Raw genomic sequence first — 6,804 nt, forward strand, 5'->3', positions numbered from 1 at the left:
GTGTAGTTCATTTAATTGTGTAATAAAAAAAACAGTTTGAGATCATTGTGAGGGGATTTCGACAGTGGTTAGAATTGGAAATTGGAGAATTTGTTGTCCAAGGTTACAACAGTAACTACGGGGGCGGGGCTTAGCGAAGGGTAAATTCTCTATAAATCAAGGAAATAGGTTGAATTGAAGAATCAAAACAACTTGCCCAATATTACGGTTTTTAAACCTGATCTTAAATTAATAGATTAAGCCCTTTATCTTGTGTATTGGATTACAGATATGAGAACTTTTAGCCTAACCTTCTGAATACAGTTCAAATCCTGATGAGGGTGAGTGGTTTGACAAAAAGAGACTATGGATGATGACAGATTTACGGCATGAGATGAGCGGGGATAGACGGAATAAACACGATGGGTTTTCTGCTGTCAGATTCTCAGAGTAAGAAAATTAAGAAAGCATAAAAATGAACGATTCTAAGCTAAATACAGGCCGTTACGGGATTCGATGTCGGGTTGGCGAGTGTGTCATGTTTAGTAGAACACGACCCCAGAATCCGCTACAAATACTTATTGGTAGAGTAACCTCGACTGGCCAGCCCTTAGCAATGGTGATGATATCGCTCATTAGTTTACTATAGGTCATGTACACAGGATACAGCTGGATGTAAACAGTGCAATGAAATGCTTACTTGCAAGTTGAATGAGAGGAGAGACGCGCATCGTCTCGTTCCTTACAATTATATAGCTCTGTTCTCATTGGTCAATTGGTTATAACATGGTTGCACTGGCGTCTCGGATTGGTTGATGAGTGCAAATCGTAGTTGCAGACGACGATATGATTGGTTGTCGCAACCAGACATTTCATTGACTCACTGTTGTCAGGGAGGTAGCGTTTCATAGGGTTTCTTAACTACAATATTGTAAAGAAAGAGTAACACATTCCAAATATGTAATCAATTATAGGCTACTGAGTGCTGGAGTGGTGTAACAGTTGTGTTAAGTTTAATATATGACCAAAACTTGAGTTGTAGGCTACAGCTTGAGGAATCTTAGCCTACTGTGGTCTATTTTGAAAACAAATACAATAAAGCATTTGATGTGTTTAGAGACATTGGATTTTAATTCAAATATTGTTCATATTTTAAAACTGCTCTAAACATGAGAGAATGACGTATACAAAAAAAGTGCATCATTCGATGCTGCCGTTTGTATTTCAAACTTCTCAACGTGTACCCAGCGGCTCCGTGGCGCAATGGATAGCGCATTGGACTTCTAGGTTAAGGATCGAAGTGATTCAAAGGTTGTGGGTTCGAGTCCCACCGGAGTCGTATTTTTTTTTTTATCTTATGTGAAACATGAGTATATAGAATCATAATGAAAAAGGAAACATGACAATAGTGCGACTACGCAAAATACGCGTAACCAATAACTATTACTCTCCATAGTCATAAACGCACTGTAGCCTAATCTTTCACCGACATTCAAGACACAATATTAACCAAAAGCTGTATAATTTTATTTCCATCCGATGTCGGGTAGTTGTCATAGTCTATAATCCAATAGGCGACGGTTTACTATGTATATACAAGCTTGAAACATTAAATACTGTGCTGTCAAAAGTTGTTTGTGAATCGCTTGTTGCTCTCGACGTGCTCGTTCAGGACTATGCAGCCTGAAAGCGTGCGTAACAGTGCAGGAGGCGTCGTGTAAACACTTGGCCTCTGGTGCTGGAAAAGCTGAGACGTCCAGTCATACAGTGGTGGAGCAGTGAAGTGCAAGGAAACCACATCAGTCTCATATACAAATATAGAATAAGTTATTTAGTAGGCTGATGGAAAAACACATATCAACACAATAATTCCGCTATGAACAAATATTGAAATATCCTTTTTTTATTTAGCTAATAATTATCTTACTTTTTAGCTCTGCATTGTTGGGAATTTTCTCGTATGTAAGCATTTCACGGTAAAGTCTACACCGGTTGTATACGACGCGTGTGACCAATGCAATTTGATTGGATTTGAACACGCACAATGGTGCCCCAAACTTTGCCACCAAATGTGTCCATGCATCTGAACCGTTTGATAGTGACCTAACAGGTTGGATGGGTAGTATACCAGGGGCGTTCTAATCACATCCTCTGTGTCAACAAATAAGACTACAATAGAGTATACTTTCTGTGAGGACAGGGTCGCCCCTTCTCATTCTCGAATAGACTCTCCGTCAATAGAAAGCTTTGGCTGTATCTCCCATTAGGAATTCCTAGTGTAGTTGATCCAGTATTACGTAGTCTACTACAGAGTAGTATCAATATCAGACATAAATAGGTATTTTACATGGAGTCATGCATGAGCAAGTAGTGGCCACACGAGTTAATTGTTCAAAACATATTTGCCTTTCTCTTGAATCCAATTAGATCAAGTTAAATCGTTCTTGCGATGACATTTGGTGCTAATATCATACCATTTAATGTATTTTTGTGAGTTAGAAAAAATATAGGCCTATGGATTAATAATAACGGGATAAATAACAACGTCTCTTCATTAGGCCAATAAAAAATTATTACTATTATTATTATTACTACTATTATGCTACAATAGGGTAGGCAAAGGAGGGAAGGGTTCGAATACCCCAGCCACCATGGCTATTCGTTTCTGCATAGGCTGTTCAGATGGAACGATTCATCCATTTCTATTTGTCATCTAAATGATTCCGGCATGCAGGCCTGTTGTACTGTGTTACTTAACATTGAGGATAAACCACAAGGGAGCTCTGTTACCTTTATTTCGGCAGCCTTATGAAGGTCATATTAAAATGACTGATCTCTCCAAGTTTATATTATGAAGTGCCCCTCCCTAAACGATAAATAAAAAGTGTATACATGCGATCAATGATCTTAATGTAACAGGGTGCTCATTACTCTTCTACTTCGCTAACATCGATTGTTTCGGACTCAAGCCAATGCTTCTGTAAATAGCGGACCAGCCGTTATACAAAGTGATTTGTCCATTATTAACAAACGCTAGTTCGAGTCAATTCATTAAAAGTAAATTGATGTGCCCCTATACTTATTGCCAAGGATCACGGGATGAGGCTAATATTAATTAATATTCATATTAATAATATATCTGCTCATATTAATTACAAATTACAATATGTGTAGCTATCATAAGATGAAGTCACTCTGGACAGCAACAAAAAAAGTCTAACAACAATAACATACAATTGTCATGATAGTCATTCTGAATATGTTATGATAAAGTAGTCTTTATGATGTATCAGGCTTGCAATCTTATACAAAAATTAATGAACATCCTGAATTTCAAAGTCAGTGAGCTAGAAAAAAAGGGCGCACATCCTTTTTAAATGTGCAAGTTCCCTTTCTGAGGCGATTCAACAAATATCAGAACTTATTCAACTTCACCCCAGACCAATTTAGATTTTTAGTATAGGCCTGTGAGAGATAAGTGGAGTTAGAGTGGCTTGTTGGTAATCGATTGAGAGAAGACATCCACAGAATTTGGAGAATTTTTATACAAATTATTGTTGCTTCTGTCAGACCCGGTGACCGGGTCAGCTTTGTCCCAAGGCAAGTCAGAGGTCAAAAGGTCGAAGTTGAACTAGGGAACAAGTTCCAATCACCCAAGGAAGACCATGTTGTCGAGGAGTAAGTGAAGAGCTGTAAACACCAGTAAACATGCAATTTGATGTTTCTAATTTAGGTGAATTTGTAACGAGTGAAAACACTAAAATTACATATTTGAAATGTTCTGTAAAACTGTGCATAACATCATCCCCATTTGCACCTGAATTTAATCAAATTCATTGATGCAGTAGCAACTTATTTTCTTAAATTTGTATTTTCTTAACATGTAGGGCCTACATGAGTATATAGAAAGAATTTAAAACATGTAGGCTATACAACAGCATGCTGGTATAGTTAATTTGTTGTGCCTTTTAAGAGTTTATTTTTCAACCAATATCCGACTATATATGAGCCACTTTCAAATTCTGAATGTACCCCATCTCCCTCACGTTTCCGCCCGTTGTCACGTTGTTTCCCCCTTGTTTCCCCCAAAACATATCAGCATAATGCGGCAATCAATAGTGACCAGTCGATGGTTGTTTTTCTCCATAATCTACATTTTTATGTCCGTCATTAACTTGCCAGCAGTCATTTACAGTTTTTAACTTCATTTAAGAGATGGAAAAATTTATGTAGATCTAGTCCAACTTTAAAAACATGTTTGTTGGCTGCACTACTTAAACTTTGAAAGTAATTCGTTTTGAATTGAATTGGGCTACTCGGTAAATTGGGCTAGTTGCTTTTTTCTCTACCCATGCTGAAATCTGTAGCAAAACCACTGCTGATAAAAGTGACGGACCCTATCGAGAAATGATAGGAAATGAATTTTAACACCAGAAAACTTGCGGTGTCTATTAAATATAGCCTAGGCCTAATCTAGTCTACTCTCACTGGCTATACAGGCTATGTGCTATGCGTTTGGATGTTGTGTTATAGGCTACTAGCCGTTACAATTAATTTTGATACAATGGAACATTTTATTTCATGCTGAATTTAGGCATTTATTTCATATTCCCAATGTAAAATAGATGGTGTGTGTTCTCTTCTCCGTTTCAGACGGCGTGTGGGGGTAACATCTTGAAAATGGTCTAAAAGCAGGTCATGTGCGGTGAAGAATGTCATGGAATTAGAGTGGCACGTGCACTATGGGGTCTTTCGCGGTCATTTATATTGTAGCCTAAAACAATGATTTATGTTTTGATTTGTTTTTGTAAATAGTCCAGATTAACTATTGCCACAATACTGGGACGGGATAACTACATTGCAAACCATTTCTATTAAATCCCATGGAAAATGTGTGCGACACTGCTTAAATGCAGATGCATGCATGCAGAATGGCACAAGGGTAGAATTACGCTGATATAATGTTATCACCGTAGTCTGATCATTGACCTCGACGTTCTGGTAATAACTACGTGAGTAGGTTACAGAGGATTCTGTGTGACATGCCTGTAGGAAACAGCAGGAGCACTAGCTGCAAGCATAATATTTGATAATGAATTGGTTGTTGAGATAAGAATAAAACACATTAGGCTACAGAGAAAATTGAGAGATATGATTTTCTAAAATTACATATCAACCCCTTACAATCTCAGAGCCTATTTAATGACCAGTATCTAATAAACGTTCCCCGTGTAGGCCTAACTATTATGAAACTAGCCATTAAAAAAAAATAAACATGTTCCACTTTAAAATTAATGATGAACTTTTTAGGCTTAATGAAACCACCATAACCCATCATGACACTTACATAGATGCTTCACAAACCATTTATGAGCAGTCATGAGGGGTGGTATAGAATGTCCTTACATCTTGTGCTCTGAAGGTAGCATAACCCTTTTGACACCATTTACCTACCGTTAGACAGTGGTGTAACAATTACTCAATTGTCATACTTGAGTAAAAGTAAATATACCTTAAACAATTGCTCAAGCAAAAGTGAAAGTCAAGTAAAATATTACTTGAGCAAAAGTCTAATGTATATATATTTTTTAAGTATCTGGTTTAATAAATAAGTATCTGGTAAAAAGAAAAATCCGACTCAATTAACAAACATAAAAAGTCAAAGTAAATGCTATAGGTCTACATCAAATTCCTTATATTAAGCAAACCAGACAGCACGATTTCTTATTTTCTAGTTTTAAAAAAAGTATTTATGGACAGCCGGCGGCACACCAACACTCAGACATCATTTACAAACTAAATATTTGTGTTTGCAGTAGGGATGACAATGCGTTATATTGATAGGTGTGGAATTGGACCATGCTGTCCTGCCTGAGCATTCGAAATGTAGCAACTACTTTTGGGTGTCAGGGTATATGTATGACAGGAAAAAATATATATTTTATTTAGGAATGTAGTAGAGTAAAACGTAAAGTTGTCATAAATATATATACTAAAGTACATATACCCCCCAAAGCTACTAGGATCCTACTTGAAAGTATTTTTACAGTTATTGTACACCACTGAAGATACATTTGCCTTTGGGTGTGTTCATAAATTCAATCTGGAGTGCCAGAGTGCGCTAAGAGTGCGCTCTGGGCGTTCGTAAATTCAGAGCGTTGTCAGATTGTCCGTTCATAAATTCAGAGCTCTCAGAGTGCTCAGAGCACACACTGGACGCTCTGGCCGAGGAGCGTGTTCTGACCACACAACTGCAGTCAAGCACCCAAGCTAACTGGCTAACGTTGGCTAGTTTGCTAGTTACTTCCAGACACAAAAGAGAGAACACCTCACTCTGACCATTTTACTCTCCATAGCAGAGCTGGTTAGGCTGTTTTCACGTTATCCAGAGTGTTGGTGACTGTAACTGTGCTGCTGGCAACAATTTAATTATGCATTTTTGCGACGTTTTCTGAGCGTTCATAAATTCATCATTTATTCTGAGCTCTGACACACTCAGACTACAGTGCTCTGAAATCGGAGTAGATAGCCAAAGCGAATTTACAAATAAGGCAAAGTGAAGTTCTCATTAAGCCTCAATTGGTATCCTCCATTGAAGGGGAGACCATGGCAACAACCATATTTAGCCTACATAATGCAATCTGTATTCCAATAATGCTTTTCTGCCTACTTCAGATTTTTTTCAGTAGGCAATTCATGTTATGGACCTGTTACTTACTATGCTATCTTATTACATAGGGATGTTGAGAGTAGCCCAGGGCCCTTATTCACAAAGGTTCTTAGAGTAGGCGTGCTGATCTTGGGTCAGTTTAGCCTTTTAGATCA

At 37.7% G+C, this 6,804-nt stretch overlaps 1 non-coding gene across 1 annotated transcript; it reads left to right on the forward strand.

Annotated features, from left to right (window-relative positions):
* The first annotated feature begins 1,228 nt into the window (after positions 1-1,228).
* Positions 1,229-1,318, forward strand: trnar-ucu (transfer RNA arginine (anticodon UCU)). The gene is given in 2 exon segments: positions 1,229-1,265; positions 1,283-1,318. It is a non-coding gene; the product is annotated as a tRNA-Arg (tRNA).
* The last annotated feature ends 5,486 nt before the right edge of the window (positions 1,319-6,804 follow it).

The sequence above is a fragment of the Oncorhynchus clarkii genome, chromosome 17 (assembly GCF_045791955.1).
Source record: "Oncorhynchus clarkii lewisi isolate Uvic-CL-2024 chromosome 17, UVic_Ocla_1.0, whole genome shotgun sequence".
Taxonomy (NCBI): domain Eukaryota; kingdom Metazoa; phylum Chordata; class Actinopteri; order Salmoniformes; family Salmonidae; genus Oncorhynchus; species Oncorhynchus clarkii.